Source organism: Somniosus microcephalus, unplaced genomic scaffold (genome assembly GCF_052327205.1).
Source record: "Somniosus microcephalus isolate GS21.2 unplaced genomic scaffold, FLI_Smic_1.0 unresolved_chr2, whole genome shotgun sequence".
Lineage (NCBI taxonomy): Eukaryota > Metazoa > Chordata > Chondrichthyes > Squaliformes > Somniosidae > Somniosus > Somniosus microcephalus.
This window is the reverse complement of record NW_028225180.1, coordinates 11,244,895-11,264,926: the sequence shown is the minus strand read 5'-3', so window position 1 is coordinate 11,264,926 and position 20,032 is coordinate 11,244,895. Positions and strand designations below refer to the sequence as shown.

General features: G+C 60.4%; 2 protein-coding genes across 2 annotated transcripts in view; both read left to right on the top strand.

Moving 5' to 3' along the window:
- Window positions 1–20,032, top strand: part of LOC147092098 (AMP deaminase 3-like) — a 997,179-nt gene that overhangs the window by 306,455 nt on the left and 670,692 nt on the right. The window lies entirely within an intron of this gene.
- Window positions 1–20,032, top strand: part of LOC147092111 (solute carrier family 15 member 4-like) — a 166,540-nt gene that overhangs the window by 125,307 nt on the left and 21,201 nt on the right. The window lies entirely within an intron of this gene.

Below are 20,032 nucleotides of genomic sequence, written 5' to 3'. Positions count from 1 at the left end.
TGAGGGAGCGCTGCACTGTCGGAGGAGCAGTACTGAGGGAGTGCCGCACTCTCGGAGGTGCAGTACTGAGGGAGGGCTGCACTGTCGGTGCGGCAGTACTGAGGGAGTGCCGCACAGTCGGAGGAGCAGTACTGAGGGAGCACCTCACTGTTGGTGTGGCAGTACTGAGGGAGCGCTGCACTGTTGGATGGTCAGTACTGAGGGAGCACTGCACTGTCGGAGGGGCAGTACTGAGGGATCTCTACACTGTCGGAGGCACAGTACTGAGGGAGCGCTGCACTGTCGGAGGGGCAGTAATGAGGGAGCGCTGCATTGTCGGATGGGCAGTACTGTGGGCGTGCTGCACTGCTGGGGGGCAGTACTGAGGGAGCGCTGCACTGTCTGGTGGGCAGTACGAGGGAGTGCTGCACTGTCGGAGCGGCAGTACTGAGGGACCGCTGCACAGTTGGAGGGGCAGTACTGAGGGAGCGCTGCACTGTCGGAGGGGCAGTACTGAGGGAGCACTGCACTGTTGGAGGGGCAGTACTGAGAGCGCGCTGCACTGTCGGGGGGCAGTACTGAGGGAGCACTACACTGTCTGATAGGCAGTACTGAGGGAGCGCTGCACTGTCGGAGCGGCAGTACTGAGGGAGCGCTGCACTGTCGGAGAGGCAGTACTGAGGTAGCGCTGCATTGTCGGAGCGGCAGTAGAGGGAGTGCCGCTCTGTCGGAGGTGCAGTGCTGAGGGAGCGCTGCACTGTCGGAGCGGCAGTACTGAGGGAGTGCCGTACTGTCGGAAAGGGCAGTATTGTGGGAGCACTGCACTGTCGGAGGGTCACTACTGAGGGATCGCTGCACTGTCAGAGGGTCAGTACTCTGGAAGCGCTGCACTGTTGGAAGTGCAGTACTGAGGGAGCGCTGCACTGTTGTAGGGGCAGTACCGAGGGAGCACCGCACTATCGGAGGGGCAGTACTGAGTGAGCACTGCACTGTCGGTGGGGCAGTACTGAGGGAGCGCTGCACTGTCGGTGGGCAGATCTGAGGGAGCGCTGCATTGTTGGAGGGGCACTACTGAGGGAGCAGTGCACTCTCGGAGGGGCACTACTGAGGGAGAATTGCACGCTCGGAGAGGCAGTACTGAGTGAGCGCGGCACTGTTGGAGTGGCAATACTGAGGGAGCGCTGTGCTATCGGAGGGGCAGTTCTGAGGGAGCACCGCACTATCGGAGGGGCAGCACTGAGGGAGCGCTGCACTGTCAATGGGATAGTACTGAGAGAGCGCTGCACTGTCGGAGAGGCAGTACTGAGGGAGCGCTGCACTGTCGGTGGGGCAGTACTGAGGGTGTGCTGCACTGTCGGAGGGGCAGTACTGAGGGAGCGCTGCACTAACGGAGGGGCAGTACTGAGGGAGCGCTGCACTGTCGGAGGGGCAGTACTGAGGGAGCGCCGCGCTGATGGGGTGGCAGTACTGAGGGAGCGCTGCACTGTCGGAGGGGCAGTATTGAGTGAGCGCTGCACTGTCGGAGGGTCAGTATGAGGGAGTGCTGCACTGTCGGAGGGTCAGTACTGAGGGAGCGCTGCACTGTACATAGGATAGCACTGAGAGAGCGCTGCACTGTTGGAGGGGCAGTACTGAGGGAGCACTGCACTTTCGGAGGGGCAGTACTGAGGGAGTGCCGCACTGTCGGAGGGGCAGTACTGAGAGAGCACTGCACTGTCGGAGGGGCAGTACTGAGGGAGCGCTGCACTGTCAGAGGGGCTGTACTCAGGGAGCACCGCACTATCGGAGGGGCAGTACTGAGGGAGCGCTGCACTGTCGATGGGATAGTACTGAGAGAGCACTGCACTGTCGGTGGGGCAGTACTGAGGGAGCGCTGCACTGTCGGTGGGGCAGTTCTGAGGGAGCGCTGCCTTGTTGGAGAGGCAGTACTGAGGGAGCACTGCACTCTCATAGCGGCAGTACTGAGGGAGTGCTGCATTGCCGGAGGGGCAGTACTGAGGGAGCGCTGCACTGTCAATGGGATAGTTCTGAGAGAGCGCTGCACTGTCGGAGGGGCAGAACAGAGGGAGCACCTCGCTGTTGGTGTGGCAGAACTGAGGGAGCACTGCACTGTCGGAGCATCAGTACTGAGGGAGCACTGCAATGTCGGAGGGGCAGTACTGAGGGAGTGCTGCACTCTCAGATGGGCAGTACTGAGGGAGTGCTGCACTGACAGAGGGGCAGTACTGAGGGAGCGCTGCACTTTCGATGGGATTGTACTGAGAGAGAGCTGCACTGACAGAGGTGCAGTACTGAGGGAGCGCTGCACTCTCAGATGGGCAGTACTGAGGGAGTGCTGCACTGTCGCAGGGGCAATACTGAGGGAGCGCTGCACTGTTGGAGGGGCAGTGCTGAGGCAGCGCTGCACTGTTGGAGGTGCATTACTGAGGGAGCGCTGCAGCGTCGGAGCGGCAGTACTGAGGAAGTGCTGCATTGTCGGAGGGGCAGATCTGAGGTAGCGCTGCACTGTCGGAGTGGCAGTAGAGGGAGTGCCACACTGTCGGAGGTGCAGTACTTAGGGAGCGCTGCACTGTCGGAGCAGCAGTACTGAGGTAGTGCCATACTGTCGGAGGGGCAGTACTGAGGGAGTGCTGCACTGTAGATGGGATAGTACTGAGGGAGCGCTGCACTATCGGACGAGCAGTACTGAGAGTGCGCTGCACTGTCGGAAGGGCAGTATTGTGGGAGCGCTGAACTGTCAGAGGGTCAGTACTGAGGGATCACTGCACTGTCAGAGGGTCAGTACTGAGCAAGCGCTGCACTGTCGGACGAGCAGTACTGAGGGAGTGCTGCACTGTAGATGGGATAAAACTGAGAGAGCGCTGCACTGTCGGAAGGTCAGTACTGAGGGAGTGCCGCACTGTCGGAGGGGCAGTACTGAGAGAGCACTGCACTGTCGGAGGGGCAGTACTGAGGGAGCGCTGCACTGTCAGAGGGGCTGTACTCAGGGAGCACCGCACTATCGGAGGGGCAGTACTGAGGGAGCGCTGCACTGTCGATGGGATAGTACTGAGAGAGCACTGCACTGTCGGTGGGGCAGTACTGAGGGAGCGCTGCACTGTCGGTGGGGCAGTTCTGAGGGAGCGCTGCCTTGTTGGAGAGGCAGTACTCAGGGAGCACTGCACTCTCAAAGCGGCAGTACTGAGGGAGCGCTGCACCATCGTAGTGGCAGTACTGAGGGAGTGCTGCATTGCCGGAGGGGCAGTACTGAGGGAGTGCTGCACTGTCAGAGGTGCAGTTCTGAGGGAGAGCTGCACTGTCGGAGCGGCAGTACTGAGGGAATGCCGTATTGTCGGAGGGGCAGTACTAAGGCAGCGCAGCAATGTCGGAGGTGCAGTACTGTGAGAGGGCTGCACTGTCGGAGGGGCAGTATTGTGGGAGCGCTGCTCTGTCAGAGGGTCAGTACTGAGGGATCGCTGCACTGTCAGAGGGTCAGTACTGAGTAAGCGCTGCACTGTCGGATGGGCAGTACTGAGGGAGTGCTGCACAGTAGATTGCATAGTACTGGGAGAGTGCTGCACAGTCAGAAGGGCAGTACTGAGGGAGCACCGCACTATCGGAGGGGCAGTACTGAGGGAGCGCTGCACTGTCGATGGGATAGTACTGAGAGAGCACTGCAATGTTGATGGGCAGTACTGAGGGAGCGCTGCACTGTCGGTGGGTCAGTTGTGAGGAAGCGCTGCATTGTTGGAGTGGCAGTACTGAGGGAGCACTTCAGTCTCGGAGGGGTAGTACTGAGGGAGCATTTCACATACGGAGGGGCAGTACTGAGTGAGCGCTGCACTGTCAATGGGATAATTCTGAGAGAGCGCTGCACTGTCGGAGGGGCAGAACAGAGGGAGCACCTCGCTGTTGGTGTGGCAGAACTGAGGGAGCACTGCACTGTCGGAGCATCAGTACTGAGGGAGCACTGCAATGTCGGAGGGGCAGTACTGAGGGAGTGCTGCACTGTAGCTAGTACAGTACTGAGGGAGTGCTGCACTGTCGGAGGGGCAGTACTGAGGGAGCGCTGCACTGTCAGAGGTGCAGTACTGAAGGAGCACTGCACTGTCAGAGCGGCAGTAATGAGGGAGTGTCGCACTGTCGGAGGGGCAGTACTGAGTGAGCACTTCAGTCTCGGAGGGGCAGTACTGAGGGAGCATTTCACATACGGAGGGGCAGTACTGAGTGAGCGCTGCACTATCAGAGGGACAATACTGGGGGAGAACTGCACTGTCGGAGGGGCCGTTCTGAGGGATCACCTCACTATCAGAGGGGCAGCACAGAGGGAGCGCTGCACTGTCAATGGGATAGTTCTGAGAGAGCGCTGCACTGTCGGAGGGGCAGAACAGAGGGAGCACCTCGCTGTTGGTGTGGCAGAACTGAGGGAGCACTGCACTGTCGGAGCATCAGTACTGAGGGACCACTGCAATGTCGGAGGGGCAGTACTGAGGGAGTGCTGCACTGTAGCTAGTACAGTACTGAGGGAGTGCTGCACTGTCGGAGGGGCAGTACTGAGGGAGCGCTGCACTGTCAGAGCGGCGGTAATGAGGGAGTGTCGCACTGTCGGAGGGGCAGTACTGAGGGAGCACAGCACTATCGGAGGGGCAGTACTGAAGGGAGCGCTGCATTTTCGGAAGGGCAGTACTGAGGGAGCGCTGCATTGCTGGAGGGGCAGTACTAAGGGAAAGCTGCACTGTCAGAGGGGCAGTACTGAGGGCGCGCTGCACTGTTGGAGGGGCAGAACTGAGGTAGCGCTGTACTCTCGGAGGGGCAGTACTGAGGGAGCGCAGTATTGTCGGAGGGACAATACTGAGGGAGCGCTGCACTGTCGGACGGGCAGTGCTGAGAGAACACCACACTATCAGAGCGGCAGTACTGAGGGAGTGCTGCACTTTCGATGGGATAGTACTGAGGGAGCGCTGCACTTTCGGAGGGGCCGTTCTGAGAGAAAACCAAACTATCGGAGGGGCAGTACTGAGGGAGCGCTGTACTTTCGATGGGATATTACTGAGAGAGCGCTGCACTGTCGGAGGGGCAGTACTGAGAGAGCGCTGCAGTGTCGGGGGAGCAGTACTGAGGGAGCACTGCACTGTTGGAGGGGCAGTACTGAGGGAGTGCCGGACTGTCAGAGGTACAGTACTGAGGGAGCGTTGCACCGTCGGAGCGGCAGTACTGAGGGAGTGCTGCTTTGTCGGAGGGGCAGTACTGTGATAGCGCTGCATTGTCGGAGCTGCAGTAGAGGGAGTGCCGCACTGTCGGAGGTGCAGTACTGAAGGAGGGCTGCACTGTTGGAGGGGCAGTACTGAGGGAGCGCTGCACTGTCGGCGGGGCAGTACTGAGGGAGTGTCGCACTGTCGGAGGTGCAGTACTGAGGGAGCACTGCACTGTCGGAGCGGCAGTACTGTGGGAGTGCCGCACTGTCGGAGGGGCAGCACTGAGGGAGCGCTGCACTGTCGGAGCTGCAGTACTGAGGGAGCGCAGCACTGTCAGAGGGGCAGTACTAAGGGAGCACTGCACTGTCGGAGGAGCAGTACTGAGGGAGCGCCGCGCTGTTGGGGTGGCAGTACTGAGTGAGCGCTGCACTGTCGGAGGGTCAGTATGAGGGAGCGCTGCACTGTCGGAGGGTCAGTACTGAGAGCGCGCTGCACTGTCGGAGGGGCAGTACTGAGGGAGCGCTGCACTGTCGGAGGGGCAGTTCTGAGGGAGTGCCGCACTGTGGGAGGTGCAGTACTGAGGGAGCGCTGCACTGACAGAGCGGCAGTACTGAGCGAGTGCCGCACTGTCGGAGGGCAGTACTGAGAGAGCGCTGCACTGTCGGAGGGGCAGTATTGTGGGAGCGCTGCACTTTCGATGGGATAGTAATGAGAGAGAGCTGCACTGTCAGAGGGGCAGTACTGAGGGAGCGCTGCAGTGTCGGAGAGGCAGTACTGAGGGAGCGCTGCACTGTTGGACGGACAGTACTGAGGGTGCGCTGTACTGTCGGAGGGGCAATACTGAGGGAGCACTGCACTGTCGGAGGGGCCGTGCTGAGAGTGCACCACAGTATCGGAGGGGCAGTACTGAGGGAGCGCTGCACTTTCGATGGGATTGTACTGAGAGAGAGCTGCACTGACAGAGGTGCAGTACTGAGGGAGCGCTGCACTCTCAGATGGGCAGTACTGAGGGAGTGCTGCACTGTCGCAGGGGCAATACTGAGGGAGCTCTGCACTGTTGGAGGGGCAGTGCTGAGGCAGCGCTGCACTGTTGGAGGTGCATTACTGAGGGAGCGCTGCAGCGTCGGAGCGGCAGTACTGAGGAAGTGCTGCATTGTCGGAGGGGCAGATCTGAGGTAGCGCTGCACTGTCGGAGTGGCAGTAGAGGGAGTGCCACACTGTCGGAGGTGCAGTACTTAGGGAGCGCTGCACTGTCGGAGCAGCAGTACTGAGGTAGTGCCATACTGTCGGAGGGGCAGTACTGAGGGAGTGCTGCACTGTAGATGGGATAGTACTGAGGGAGCGCTGCACTATCGGACGAGCAGTACTGAGAGTGCGCTGCACTGTCGGAAGGGCAGTATTGTGGGAGCGCTGAACTGTCAGAGGGTCAGTACTGAGGGATCACTGCACTGTCAGAGGGTCAGTACTGAGCAAGCGCTGCACTGTCGGACGAGCAGTACTGGAGGAGTGCTGCACTGTAGATGGGATAAAACTGAGAGAGCGCTGCACTGTCGGAAGGTCAGTACTGAGGGAGCGCTGCACTGTCGTAGGGGCAGTACTTAGGGAGCACCGCACTATCGGATGGGCAGCACTGAGGGAGCGCTGCACTGTCGATGGGATAGTACTGAGAGAGCACTGCACTCTCGGAGGGGCAGTACTGAGTGAGTGCTGCACTGTCGGAGGGGCAATACTGAGGGAGCGCTGCACTATCGGAGGGGCAGTTCTGAGGGAGCACCGCATTATCGGAGGGGCAGCACTGAGGGAGCGCTGTGCTGTCGATGGGATAGTACTGAGTGAGCGCTGCACTGTCGGAGGGGCAGTACTGAGGGAGCGCTGCACTGTCGGAGGGGCAGTAGTGAGGGAATGCTGCACTGTCGGAGGGGCAGTTCTGAGGGAGCACCGCATTATCGGAGGGGCAGCACTGAGGGAGCCCTGCGCTGTCGATGGGATAGTACTGAGTGAGCGCTGCACTGTCGGAGGGGCAGTACTGAGGGAGCGCTGCACTGTCGGAGGGGCAGAACTGAGGTAGCGCTGTACTCTCGGAGGGGCAGTACTGAGGGAGCGCAGTATTGTCGGAGGGACAATACTGAGGGAGCGCTGCACTGTCGGACGGGCAGTGCTGAGAGAACACCACACTATCAGAGCGGCAGTACTGAGGGAGTGCTGCACTTTCGATGGGATAGTACTGAGAGAGCGCTGCACTGTCGGAGGGGCAGTACTGAGGGAGCGCTGCACTGTTGGAGGCGCAGTACTGAGGGAGTGCTGCACTCTCAGATGGGCATTACTGAGGGAGCGCTGCACTGTTGGAGGGGCAGTACTGAGGGAGTGCTGCACTGTCGGAGGTGCTGTTCTGAGGGAGGGCTGCACCGTCGGAGGAGCAGTACTGAGTGAGCGCTGCACTGTCGGATGGTCAGTACTGAGGATTCGCTGCACTGTCGGATGGGCAGTACTGAGGGAGTGCTGCACTGCAGATGGGATATTACTGAGAGAGCGCTGCACGGTCGGCAGGGCAGTACTGAGGGAGCGCTGCACTGTCGGAGCGGCAGTAGAGGGAGTGCCGCACTGTCGGAGGTGCAGTACTGCGGGAGCGGCAGTAATGAGGGAGTGCCGTATTGTCGGAGGGGCAGCACTGAGGGAACGCTGCTTTGTCGGAGGGGCAGTACTGAGGGAACGCTGCACTGTCGGAGGAGCAGTACTGAGAGAGCCCTGCGCTGTTGATGGGATAGTACTGAGTGAGCGCTGCACTGTCGGAGGGGCAGTACTGAGGGAGCGCTGCACTGTCGGAGGGGCAGTACTGAGGGAATGCTGCACTGTCGGAGAGGCAGTACTGAGCGATCTCTACACTGTCGGAGGGACAGTACTGAGGGAGCGCTGCTTTGTCGGAGGGGCAGTACTGAGGGAGTGCCGCGATGTTGGGGTGGCAGTACTGAGGGAGCGCTGCACTGTCGGATGGTCAGTATGAGGGAGCGCTGCACTGTCGGAGGGTTAGTACTGAGGGTTCGCTGCACTGTAGATGGGATAGTACTGAGAGAGCGCTGCACTGTCGGAGGGGCAGTACTGAAGGAGCGCTGCACTGTCGGAGGGGCAGTACTGAGGGAGTGCCGCCCTGTCGGAGATGCAGTACTGAGGGAGCGCTGCACTGTCAGAGCGGCAGAACTGAGGGAGTGCCGCACTGTCGGAGGGGTAGTACTGAGAGAGCGCTGCACTGTCGGAGGGGCAGTACTGAGGGAGCGCTGCACTGTCGGAGGTACAATACTGAGGGAGCACAGCACTATCGGAGGGGCAGTACTGAGGGAGCACTGCATTGTTGGAGGGGCAATACTAAAGGAGCGCTGCACAGTCGGAGGGGCAGTGCTGAGAGAGCGCTGCACTGTCGGAGGGGCAGTAGTGAGGGCGCGCTGCACTGTTGGATGGGCAGAACTGAGTTAGCGCTGTACTCTCGGAGGGGCAGTACTGAGGGTGCGCTGTACTGTCGGTGGGGCAATACTGAGGGAGCGCTGCACTGTCGGAGAGGCAGTACTGAGCGATCTCTACACTGTCGGAGGGACAGTACTGAGGGAGCGCTGCTTTGTCGGAGGGGCAGTACTGAGGGAGTGCCGCGCTGATGGGGTGGCAGTACTGAGGGAGCGCTGCACTGTCGGAGGGGCACTATTGAGTGAGCGCTGCACTGCCGGATGGTCAGTATGAGGGAGCGCTGCACTGTCGGAGGGTTAGTACTGAGGGTTCGCTGCACTGTAGATGGGATAGTGCTGAGAGAGCGCTGCACTGTCGGAGGGGCAGTACTGAAGGAGTGCTGCATTGTCGGAGGGGCAGTACTGTGATAGCGCTGCATTGTCGGAGCTGCAGTAGAGGGAGTGCCGCACTGTCGGAGGTGCAGTACTTAGGGAGCGCTGCACTGTCGGAGGGGCAGTACTAAAGGAGCGCTGCACAGTTGGAGGCGAAGTACTGAAGGAGGGCTGCACTGTTGGAGGGGCAGTACTGAGGGAGCGCTGCACTGTCGGCGGGGCAGTACTGAGGGAGTGTCGCACTGTCGGAGGTGCAGTACTGAGGGAGCACTGCACTGTCGGAGCGGCAGTACTGTGGGAGTGCCGCACTGTCGGAGGGGCAGCACTGAGGGAGCGCTGCACTGTCGGAGCTGCAGTACTGAGGGAGCGCAGCACTGTCAGAGGGGCAGTACTAAGGGAGCACTGCGCTGTCGGAGGAGCAGTACTGAGGGAGCGCCGCGCTGTTGGGGTGGCAGTACTGAGTGAGCGCTGCACTGTCGGAGGGTCAGTATGAGGGAGCGCTGCACTGTCGGAGGGTCAGTACTGAGAGCGCACTGCACTGTCGGAGGGGCAGTACTGAGGGAGCGCTGCACTGTCGGAGGGGCAGTTCTGAGGGAGTGCCGCACTGTGGGAGGTGCAGTACTGAGGGAGCGCTGCACTGACAGAGCGGCAGTACTGAGCGAGTGCCGCACTGTCGGAGGGCAGTACTGAGAGAGCGCTGCACTGTCGGAGGGGCAGTATTGTGGGAGCGCTGCACTTTCGATGGGATAGTAATGAGAGAGAGCTGCACTGTCAGAGGGGCAGTACTGAGGGAGCGCTGCAGTGTCGGAGAGGCAGTACTGAGGGAGCGCTGCACTGTTGGACGGACAGTACTGAGGGTGCGCTGTACTGTCGGAGGGGCAATACTGAGGGAGCACTGCACTGTCGGAGGGGCCGTGCTGAGAGTGCACCACAGTATCGGAGGGGCAGTACTGAGGGAGCGCTGCACTTTCGATGGGATTGTACTGAGAGAGAGCTGCACTGACAGAGGGGCAGTACTGAGGGAGCACTGCACTGTCAGAGGTGCAGTACTGAGGGAGCGCTGCACTCTCAGATGGGCAGTACTGAGGGAGTGCTGCACTGTCGCAGGGGCAATACTGAGGGAGCGCTGCACTGTTGGAGGGGCAGTACTGAGGCAGCGCTGCACTGTCGGAGGGGCAGTACTGAGGGAGTGCTGCACTGTAGATGGGATAGTACTGAGGGAGTGCTGCACTATCGGACGAGCAGTACTGAGAGTGCGCTGCACTGTCGGAAGGGCAGTATTGTGGGAGCGCTGAACTGTCGGAGGGTCAGTACTGAGGGATCACTGCACTGTCAGAGGCTCAGTACTGAGCAAGCGCTGCACTGTCGGACGAGCAGTACTGAGGGAGCGCTGCACTGTCGTAGGGGCAGTACTTAGGGAGCACCGCACTATCGGATGGGCAGCACTGAGGGAGCGCTGCACTGTCGATGGGACAGTACTGAGAGAGCACTGCACTCTCGGAGGGGCAGTACTGAGTGAGTGCTGCACTGTCGGAGGGGCAATACTGAGGGAGCGCTGCACTATCGGAGGGGCAGTTCTGAGGGAGCACCGCATTATCGGAGGGGCAGCACTGAGGGAGCGCTGTGCTGTCGATGGGATAGTACTGAGTGAGCGCTGCACTGTCGGAGGGGCAGTACTGAGAGAGCGCTGCACTGTCGGAGGGGCAGTAGTGAGGGAATGCTGCACTGTCGGAGGGGCAGTTCTGAGGGAGCACCGCATTATCGGAGGGGCAGCACTGAGGGAGCCCTGCGCTGTCGATGGGATAGTACTGAGTGAGTGCTGCACTGTCGGAGGGGCAGTACTGAGGGAGCGCTGCACTGTCGGAGGGGCAGTACTGAGGAAATGCTGCATTGTCGGAGAGGCAGTACTGAGCGATCTCTACACTGTCAGAGGGACAGTACTTAGGGAGCGCTGCTTTGTCGGAGGGGCAGTACTGAGGGAGCGCCGCGCTGTTGGGGTGGCAGTACAGAGGGACCACTGCACTGTCGGAGGGTCAGTATGAGGGAGCGTTGCACTGTCGGAGGGTTAGTACTGAGGGTTCGCTGCACTGTAGATGGGATAGTGCTGAGAGAGCGCTGCACTGTCGGAGGGGCAGTACTGAAGGAGTGCTGCATTGTCGGAGGGGCAGTACTGTGATAGCGCTGCATTGTCGGAGCTGCAGTAGAGGGAGTGCCGCACTGTCGGAGGTGCAGTACTTAGGGAGCGCTGCACTGTCGGAGGGGCAGTACTAAAGGAGCGCTGCACAGTTGGAGGCGAAGTACTGAAGGAGGGCTGCACTGTTGGAGGGGCAGTACTGAGGGAGCGCTGCACTGTCGGCGGGGCAGTACTGAGGGAGTGTCGCACTGTCGGAGGTGCAGTACTGAGGGAGCACTGCACTGTCGGAGCGGCAGTACTGTGGGAGTGCCGCACTGTCGGAGGGGCAGCACTGAGGGAGCGCTGCACTGTCGGAGCTGCAGTACTGAGGGAGCGCAGCACTGTCAGAGGGGCAGTACTAAGGGAGCACTGCACTGTCGGAGGAGCAGTACTGAGGGAGCGCCGCGCTGTTGGGGTGGCAGTACTGAGTGAGCGCTGCACTGTCAGAGGGTCAGTATGAGGGAGCGCTGCACTGTCGGAGGGTCAGTACTGAGAGCGCGCTGCACTGTCGGAGGGGCAGTACTGAGGGAGCGCTGCACTGTCGGAGGGGCAGTTCTGAGGGAGTGCCGCACTGTGGGAGGTGCAGTACTGAGGGAGCGCTGCACTGACAGAGCGGCAGTACTGAGCGAGTGCCGCACTGTCGGAGGGCAGTACTGAGAGAGCGCTGCACTGTCGGAGGGGCAGTATTGTGGGAGCGCTGCACTTTCGATGGGATAGTAATGAGAGAGAGCTGCACTGTCAGAGGGGCAGTACTGAGGGAGCGCTGCAGTGTCGGAGAGGCAGTACTGAGGGAGCGCTGCACTGTTGGACGGACAGTACTGAGGGTGCGCTGTACTGTCGGAGGGGCAATACTGAGGGAGCACTGCACTGTCGGAGGGGCCGTGCTGAGAGTGCACCACAGTATCGGAGGGGCAGTACTGAGGGAGCGCTGCATTTTCGATGGGATTGTACTGAGAGAGAGCTGCACTGACAGAGGGGCAGTACTGAGGGAGCACTGCACTGTCAGAGGTGCAGTACTGAGGGAGCGCTGCACTCTCAGATGGGCAGTACTGAGGGAGTGCTGCACTGTCGCAGGGGCAATACTGAGGGAGCGCTGCACTGTTGGAGGGGCAGTACTGAGGCAGCGCTGCACTGTCGGAGGGGCAGTACTGAGGGAGTGCTGCACTGTAGATGGGATAGTACTGAGGGAGTGCTGCACTATCGGACGAGCAGTACTGAGAGTGCGCTGCACTGTCGGAAGGGCAGTATTGTGGGAGCGCTGAACTGTCGGAGGGTCAGTACTGAGGGATCACTGCACTGTCAGAGGCTCAGTACTGAGCAAGCGCTGCACTGTCGGACGAGCAGTACTGAGAGAGCGCTGCACTGTCGGAAGGTCAGTACTGAGGGAGCGCTGCACTGTCGTAGGGGCAGTACTTAGGGAGCACCGCACTATCGGATGGGCAGCACTGAGGGAGCGCTGCACTGTCGATGGGACAGTACTGAGAGAGCACTGCACTCTCGGAGGGGCAGTACTGAGTGAGTGCTGCACTGTCGGAGGGGCAATACTGAGGGAGCGCTGCACTATCGGAGGGGCAGTTCTGAGGGAGCACCGCATTATCGGAGGGGCAGCACTGAGGGAGCGCTGTGCTGTCGATGGGATAGTACTGAGTGAGCGCTGCACTGTCGGAGGGGCAGTACTGAGAGAGCGCTGCACTGTCGGAGGGGCAGTAGTGAGGGAATGCTGCACTGTCGGAGAGGCAGTTCTGAGGGAGCACCGCATTATCGGAGGGGCAGCACTGAGGGAGCCCTGCGCTGTCGATGGGATAGTACTGAGTGAGTGCTGCACTGTCGGAGGGGCAGTACTGAGGGAGCGCTGCACTGTCGGAGGGGCAGTACTGAGGAAATGCTGCATTGTCGGAGAGGCAGTACTGAGCGATCTCTACACTGTCAGAGGGACAGTACTTAGGGAGCGCTGCTTTGTCGGAGGGGCAGTACTGAGGGAGCGCCGCGCTGTTGGGGTGGCAGTACAGAGGGACCACTGCACTGTCGGAGGGTCAGTATGAGGGAGCGTTGCACTGTCGGAGGGTTAGTACTGAGGGTTCGCTGCACTGTAGATGGGATAGTACTGAGAGAGCGCTGCACTGTCGGAGGGGCAGTACTGAAGGAGCGCAGCACTGTCAGAGGGGCAGTACTGAGGGAGTGCTGCCCTGTCGGAGATGCAGTACTGAGGGAGCGCTGCACTGTCAGAGCTGCAGAACTGAGGGAGTGCCGCACTGTCGGAGGGGTAGTACTGAGAGAGCGCTGCACTGTCGGAGGGGCAGTACTGAGGGAGCGCTGCACTGTCGGAGGTACAATACTGAGGGAGCACAGCACTATCGGAGGGGCAGTACTGAGGGAGCGCTGCATTGTTGGAGGGGCAATACAAAAGGAGCGCTGCACAGTCGGAGGGGCAGTACTGAGGGAGCGCTGCACTGTCGGTGGTGCAGTTCTGAGGGAGCGCTGCATTGTTGGAGTAGCAGTACTGAGGGAGCTCTGCACTCTCGGAGGGGCAGTACTGAGGGAGCGCTGCACTGTCGGAGGGGCAATACTGAGGGAGCGCTGCACTGTCGGAGGTGCAGTACTGAGGGAGTGCTGCTCTGTCGGTGGGGCAGTACTGACGGAGCGCTGCACTGTCGGAGGGGCAGTACTGAGGGAGTGCTGCCCTGTCGGAGATGCAGTACTGAGGGAGCGCTGCACTGTCAGCGGCAGAGCTGAAAGAGCGCTGCACTGTCGGAGGGGCAGTCCTGAGGGAGCGCTGCACTGTCGGAGGGGCAGTAGTGAGGGCGTGCTGCACTGTTGGAGGGGCAGAACTGAGCTAGCGCTGTACTCTCGGAGGGGCAGTACTGAGGGAGCGCTGTACTGTCGGTGGGGCAATACTGAGGGAGCGCTGCACTGTCGGAGGGGCAGTTCTGAGAGAACACCAAACTATCGGAGGGGCAGTTCTGAGGGAGCGCTGTACTTTCGATGGGATATTACTGAGAGAGCGCTGCACTGTCGGAGGGGCAGTACTGAGGGAGCGCTGCAGTGTCGGAGGAGCAGTGCTGAGGGAGCACTGCACTGTTGGAGGGGCAGTACTGAGGGAGTGCCGGACTGTCAGAGGTACAGTACTGAGGGAGCGTTGCACAGTCGGAGCGGCAGTACTGAGGGAGTACTGCATTGTCGGAGGGGCAGTACTGTGATAGCGCTGCACTGTCGGAGCGGCAGTAGAGGGAGTGCCGCACTGTCGGAGGGTTAGTACTGAGAGAGCGCTGCACTGTCGGAGGTACAATACTGAGGGAGCACAGCACTATCGGAGGGGCAGTAATGAGGGAGCGCTGCACTGTAGATGGGATAGTACTGAGAGAGCGCTGCACGGTCAGAAGGGCAGTACTGAGGGAGCGCTGCACTATCTTAGGGGCAGTACAGAGGGAGTACCGCATTATCAGAGGGGCAGTACTGAGGGAGCGCGGCGCTGTCGATGGGATAGTACTGAGAGAGCACTGCACTGTCGGTGGGGCAGTACTGAGGGAGCGCTGCACAGTCGGTGGGGCAATTCTGAGGGAGCGCTGCATTGTTGGAGGGGCAGTGCTGAGGGAGCACTGCACTCTCGGAGGGGCAGTATTGAGGGAGCGCTGCACTGTCGGAGGGGCAATACTGAGGGAGCGCTGCACTGTCGGAGGTGCAGTACTGAGGGAGTGCTGCTCTGTCGGTGGGGCAGTACTGAGGGTGTGCTGCACTTTCGGAGGGGCAGTACTGAGGGAGCGCTGCACTATCGGAGGTACAGTACTGCGGGAGCGCTGCACTGTCGGTGGGGCAGTACTGAGGTAGCGCTGCACTGTCGGAGGGGCAGTACTGAAGGAGCGCTGCACTGTCAGAGCGGCAGAACTGAGGGAGAGCCGCACTGTCGGAGGGCTAGTACTGAGAGAGCGCTGCACTGTCGGAGGGGCAGTACTGAGGGAGTGCTGCACTGTCGGATGTACAATACTGAGGGAGCACTGCACTGTCGGAGGGGCAGTAGTGAGGGAGCGCTTTACTGTCGGTGGGGCAATACTGAGGGAGCGCTGCACTGTCGGAGGGGCCGTTCTGAGAGAACACCAAACTATCGGAGGGGCAGTACTGAGGGAGCGCTGTACTTTCGATGGGATATTACTGAGAGAGCGCTGCACAGTCGGAGGGGCAGTACTGAGGGAGCGCTGCAGTGTCGGAGCTGCAGTACTGAGGGAGCATTGCACTGTTGGAGGGGCAGTACTGAGGGTGTGCCGGACTGTCAGAGGTACAGTACTGAGGGAGCATTGCACCGTCGGAGCGGCAGTACTGAGAGAGTGCTGCATTGTCGGAGGGGCAGTACTGTGATAGCGCTGCACTGTCGGAGCGGCAGTAGAGGGAGTGCCGCACTGTCGGAGGTGCAGTACTTAGGGAGCGCTGCACTGTCGGAGGGGCAGTACTGAGGGAGCGCTGCATTGTTGGAGGGGCAGTACTAAAGGAGCGCTGCACAGTTGGAGGGACAGTACTGTGGGAGCGCTGCACTGTCGGAGGGTCAGTACTGAACGAGATCGCTGCACTGTCAGAGGGTCAGTACTGAGGAAGCGCTGCACTGTCGGACGGGCAGTACTGAGGGAGTGCTGCACTGTAGATGGGATAGTACTGAGAGAGCGCTGCACGGTCGGAAGGGCAGTACTGAGGGAGCGCTGCACTATCTTAGCGGCAGTACTGAGGGAGTACCACACTATCGGAGGGGCAGTACTGAGGGAGCGCTGCGCTGTCGATGGGATAGTACTGAGAGAGCACTGCACTGTTGGTGGGGCAGTACTGAGGGAGCGCTGCACTGTCGGTGGGGCAGTTCTGAGGGAGCGCTGCATTGTTGGAGGGGCAGTACTGAGGGAGCACTGCACTCTCGGAGGGGCAGTACTGAGGGAGCATTGCACTCTCGGAGGGGCAGAACTGAGGGAGCGTTGCACTGTCGGAGGGGCAATACTGAGGGTGTGCTGCACTTTCGGAGGGGCAGTACTGAGGGAGCGCTGCACTATCGGAGGTACAGTACTGCGGGAGCGCTGCACTGTCGGTTGGGCAGTACTGAGGTAGCGCTGCACTGTCAAAGGGGCAGTACTGAGGGGACGCTGCACTGTTGGAGGGGCAGTACTGAGGCATCTCTACACTGTCGGAGGGACAGTACTGAGGGAGCGCTGCACTGTCGGAGGGGCAATACTGAGGGAGTGCTGCACTGTCGGAGGGGCAGCACTGAGGTAGTGCTGCACTGTCGGAGCGGCTGTACTGAGGGAGCGCTGCACTGTCGGAGGGGCAATACTGAGGGAGTGCTGCACTGTCGGAGGGGCAGCACTGAGGTAGTGCTGCACTGTCGGAGGGGCAGTACTGAGGGAGCGCTGCACTGTCGGAGGGGCAGTACTGAGGGAGTGCTGCAATGTCGGAGGGGCAGTACTGAGGGAGCGCTGCACTGTCGGAGGGGCAGTACTGAGGGAGTGTCGCACTGTCGGAGGTGCAGTACTGAGGGAGCGCTGCACTGTCGGAGGGGCAGTACTGAGGGAGTGTCGCACTGTCGGAGGTGCAGTACTGAGGGAGCGCTGCACTGTCGGAGTGGCAGTGCTGAGGGAGCGCTGCACTGTCGGAGCGGCAGTACTGAGGGAGTGCCGCACTGTTGGAGGGCAGTACTGAGAGAGCGCTGCACTGTCGGAGGGGCAGTATTGTGGGAGCGCTGCACTTTCGACGGGATAGTAATGAGAGAGAGCTGCACTGTCGGAGGGTCAGTACTGAGAGAGCGCTGCACTGTCGGAGGGGCAGTACTGAGGGAGCGCTGCACTGTCAGAGCGGCAGTGCTGAGGGAGTGCCGCACTGTTGGAGGGCAGTACTGAGAGAGCGCTGCACTGTTGGAGGGGCAGTATTGTGGGAGTGCTGCACTTTCGATGGAATAGTAATGAGAGAGAGCTGCACTGTTGGAGGGACAGTACTGAGGGATCACATCACATTCGGAGGGGCAGAACTGAGAGAGCGCTGCATTGTTGGAGGGGCAATACTGAAGGGGCGCTGCACAGTTGGAGGGGCAGTACTGAGGGAGCGCTGTACTCTCGGAGGGGCAGTACTGTGGGAGTGCTGTACTGCCGGAGGGGCAATACTGAGGGAGCGCTGCACTGTCGGAGGCGCCGTGCTGAGAGTGCACCACAGAATCGGAGGAGCAGCACTGAGAGAGTACTGCACTGTCAGATGGGCAGTACTGAGGGAGCGCTGCACTGTCGCAGGGTCAATACTGAGGGAGCGCTGCACTGTTGGAGGGGCAGTACTGAGGCAGCGCTGCATTGTTGGAGGTGCAGTTCTGAGGCAGCGCTGCACTGTCGGAGCGGCAGTACTGAGGTCGTGCTGTACTGTCGGAGGGGCAGTACAGAGGGAGCGCTGCACTATCGGAGGTGCAGTACTGAGAGAGCGCTGCACTGTCAGAGGGGCAGTATTGTGGGAGCGCTGCAATGTTGGAGGGTAAGTACTGAGGGATCGCTGCACTGTCAGAGGGTCAGTACTGAGCAAGCGCTGCACTGTCGGACGGGCAGTACTGAGGGAGTGCTGCACTGTAGATGGGATAGTACTGAGAGAGCGCTGCACTGTCGGAAGGTCAGTACTGAGGGAGTGCAGCACTGTCGGAGGGTTAGTACTGAGGGTGCATTGCACTGTAGATGGGAGTGCTGCACTGTCGGAGGGGCAGTACTGAGGGACGCTGCACTGTCGGAGGGGCAGTTCTGAGGGAGTGCCGCCCTGCTGGAGATGCAGTACTGAGGGAGCGTTGCTCTGACAGAGCGGCAGTACTGAGGGAGTGCCGCACTGTCGGAGGGGTAGTACTGAGAGAGCGCCGCACTGTCGGAGGGGTAGTACTGAGAGAGCGCTGCACTGTCGGAGGGGCAGTACTGAGGGAGCGCTGCACTGTCGGTGGCGCAGTTCTGGGGAGCGCTGCATTGTTGGAGGGTCAGTACTGAGGGAGCACTGCCCTCTCTGAGGGGCAGTACTCAGGGAGCATTGTTCTCTCGGAGGGGCAGTACTGAGTGAGCACTGCACTGTCGGAAGGGGCAATACTGAGGGAGCGCTGCACTGTCGGAGGGGCAGTTCTGAGGGAGCACCGCACTATCGGAGCGGCAGCACTGAGGGAGCGCTGCGCTGTCGATGTGATAGTACTGAGTGAGCGCTGCACTGTCGGAGGGGCTGTACTGAGTGAGCGCTGAACTGTCGGAGGGGCAGTACTGAGGGAATGCTGCCCTGTCGTAGGGACAGTACTGAGGGATCGCTGCTTTGTCGGAGGGGCAGTACTGAGGGAGCGCCGCACTTTTGGGGTGGCAGTACTGAGGGAGCGCTGCACTGTCAGAGGGGCAGTATTGAGTGGGCGCTGTGCTGCCGGAGGGACAGTATGAGGGAGCGCTGCACTGTCGGAGGGTTAGTACTGAGGGTGCGCTGCACTGTAGATGGGATAGTACTGTGAGAGCGCTGCTCTGACAGAGCGGCAGTACTGAGGGAGTGCCGCACTGTCGGAGGGGTAGAACTGAGAGAGCGCTGCACTGTCGGAGGGGCAGTACTGAGGGAGCGCTGCACTGTCGGAGTGACAATACTGAGGGAGCACAGCACTATCGGAGGGGCAGCACTGAGGGAGTGCCGTACTGTCGGAGGGGCATTGCTGAGGGAGCACTGCACTGTCGAAGGGGCAGTACTGAGGGACCACTGCACTGTCGGAGGAGCAGTACTGAGGGAGCAACGCGCTGTTGGAGTGGCAGTACTGAGTGATCGCTGCACTGTCGGAGGGGCAGTACTGAGGGAGCGCTGCACTGTCGGTGGGATAGTACTGAGAGAGCTCTGCAATGTCAGAGGGGCAGTACTGAGAGAGCGCTGCACTGTCGGAGCGGCAGTGCTGAGGGAGCGCTGCATTGTTGGAGGGGCGGTACTTAGGGAGCGCTGCATTGTTGGGGGGGCAGTACTAAGGGAGCGCTGCACTGTTGCAGGGGCAGTACTGAGGGAGCACTGCACTGTTGGAGGGGCACTAATGAGGGAGCGCCGCACTCTCAGAGGGGCAGTACTGAGGGTGCGCTGTACTGTCGGAGGGGCATTACTGAGGGAGCACCGCACTATCAGAGAGGCAGTACTGAGGGATCGCTGCATAGTCGATGGGATAGTACTGAGGGAGTGCTGCTCTGCCGGAGGGGCAGTACTGAGGGAGCGTTGCACTGTCGGAGGGGTAGTACTGAGGGAGCACCGCACTATTGGAGGGACAGTACTGAGGGAGCGCTGCACTCTCGGAGGGGCAGTACTGAGGGGGAGCTGCACTGTGGGAGGGGCAATACTGAGGGAACCATGTACTGTCGGAGGGGCAGTACTGAGGGAGCGCTGCATTGTGGGAGTGGCAGTACTGAGGGAACCATGTACTGTCGGAGGGGCAGTACTGAGGGAGCGCTGCACTGTCAGAGGGGCAGTCACTGAGGGAGCGCTGCACTTTGAGAGACAGTACTGAGAGAGCACGGCACTGTCGGAGTGGCAGTACTGAGGTAGCGCTGCACTGTGATCAGGAGCATCCTTCCTGCATCTCGTCTGTCTAGTCTTGTTAGAATTTTATAAGTTTCAGTGAGATCCCCTCTCATTCTTCTAAACTCTAGCGAATATAAGCCTAATCGACCCAATTTCTCTTCATACGATTCACCAGGCTGATACCTGGGATGGCAGGAATGACGTATGAAGAGAGATTGGGTCGATTAGGCTTATATTCGCTAGAGTTTAGAAGAATGAGAGGGGATCTCATTGAAACTTATAAAATTCTAACAGGACTAGACAGACTAGATGCAGGAAGGATGTTCCCGATGGCCGGGGAGTCCAGAACCAGGGGTCACAGTCTAAGGATAAGGGGTAAG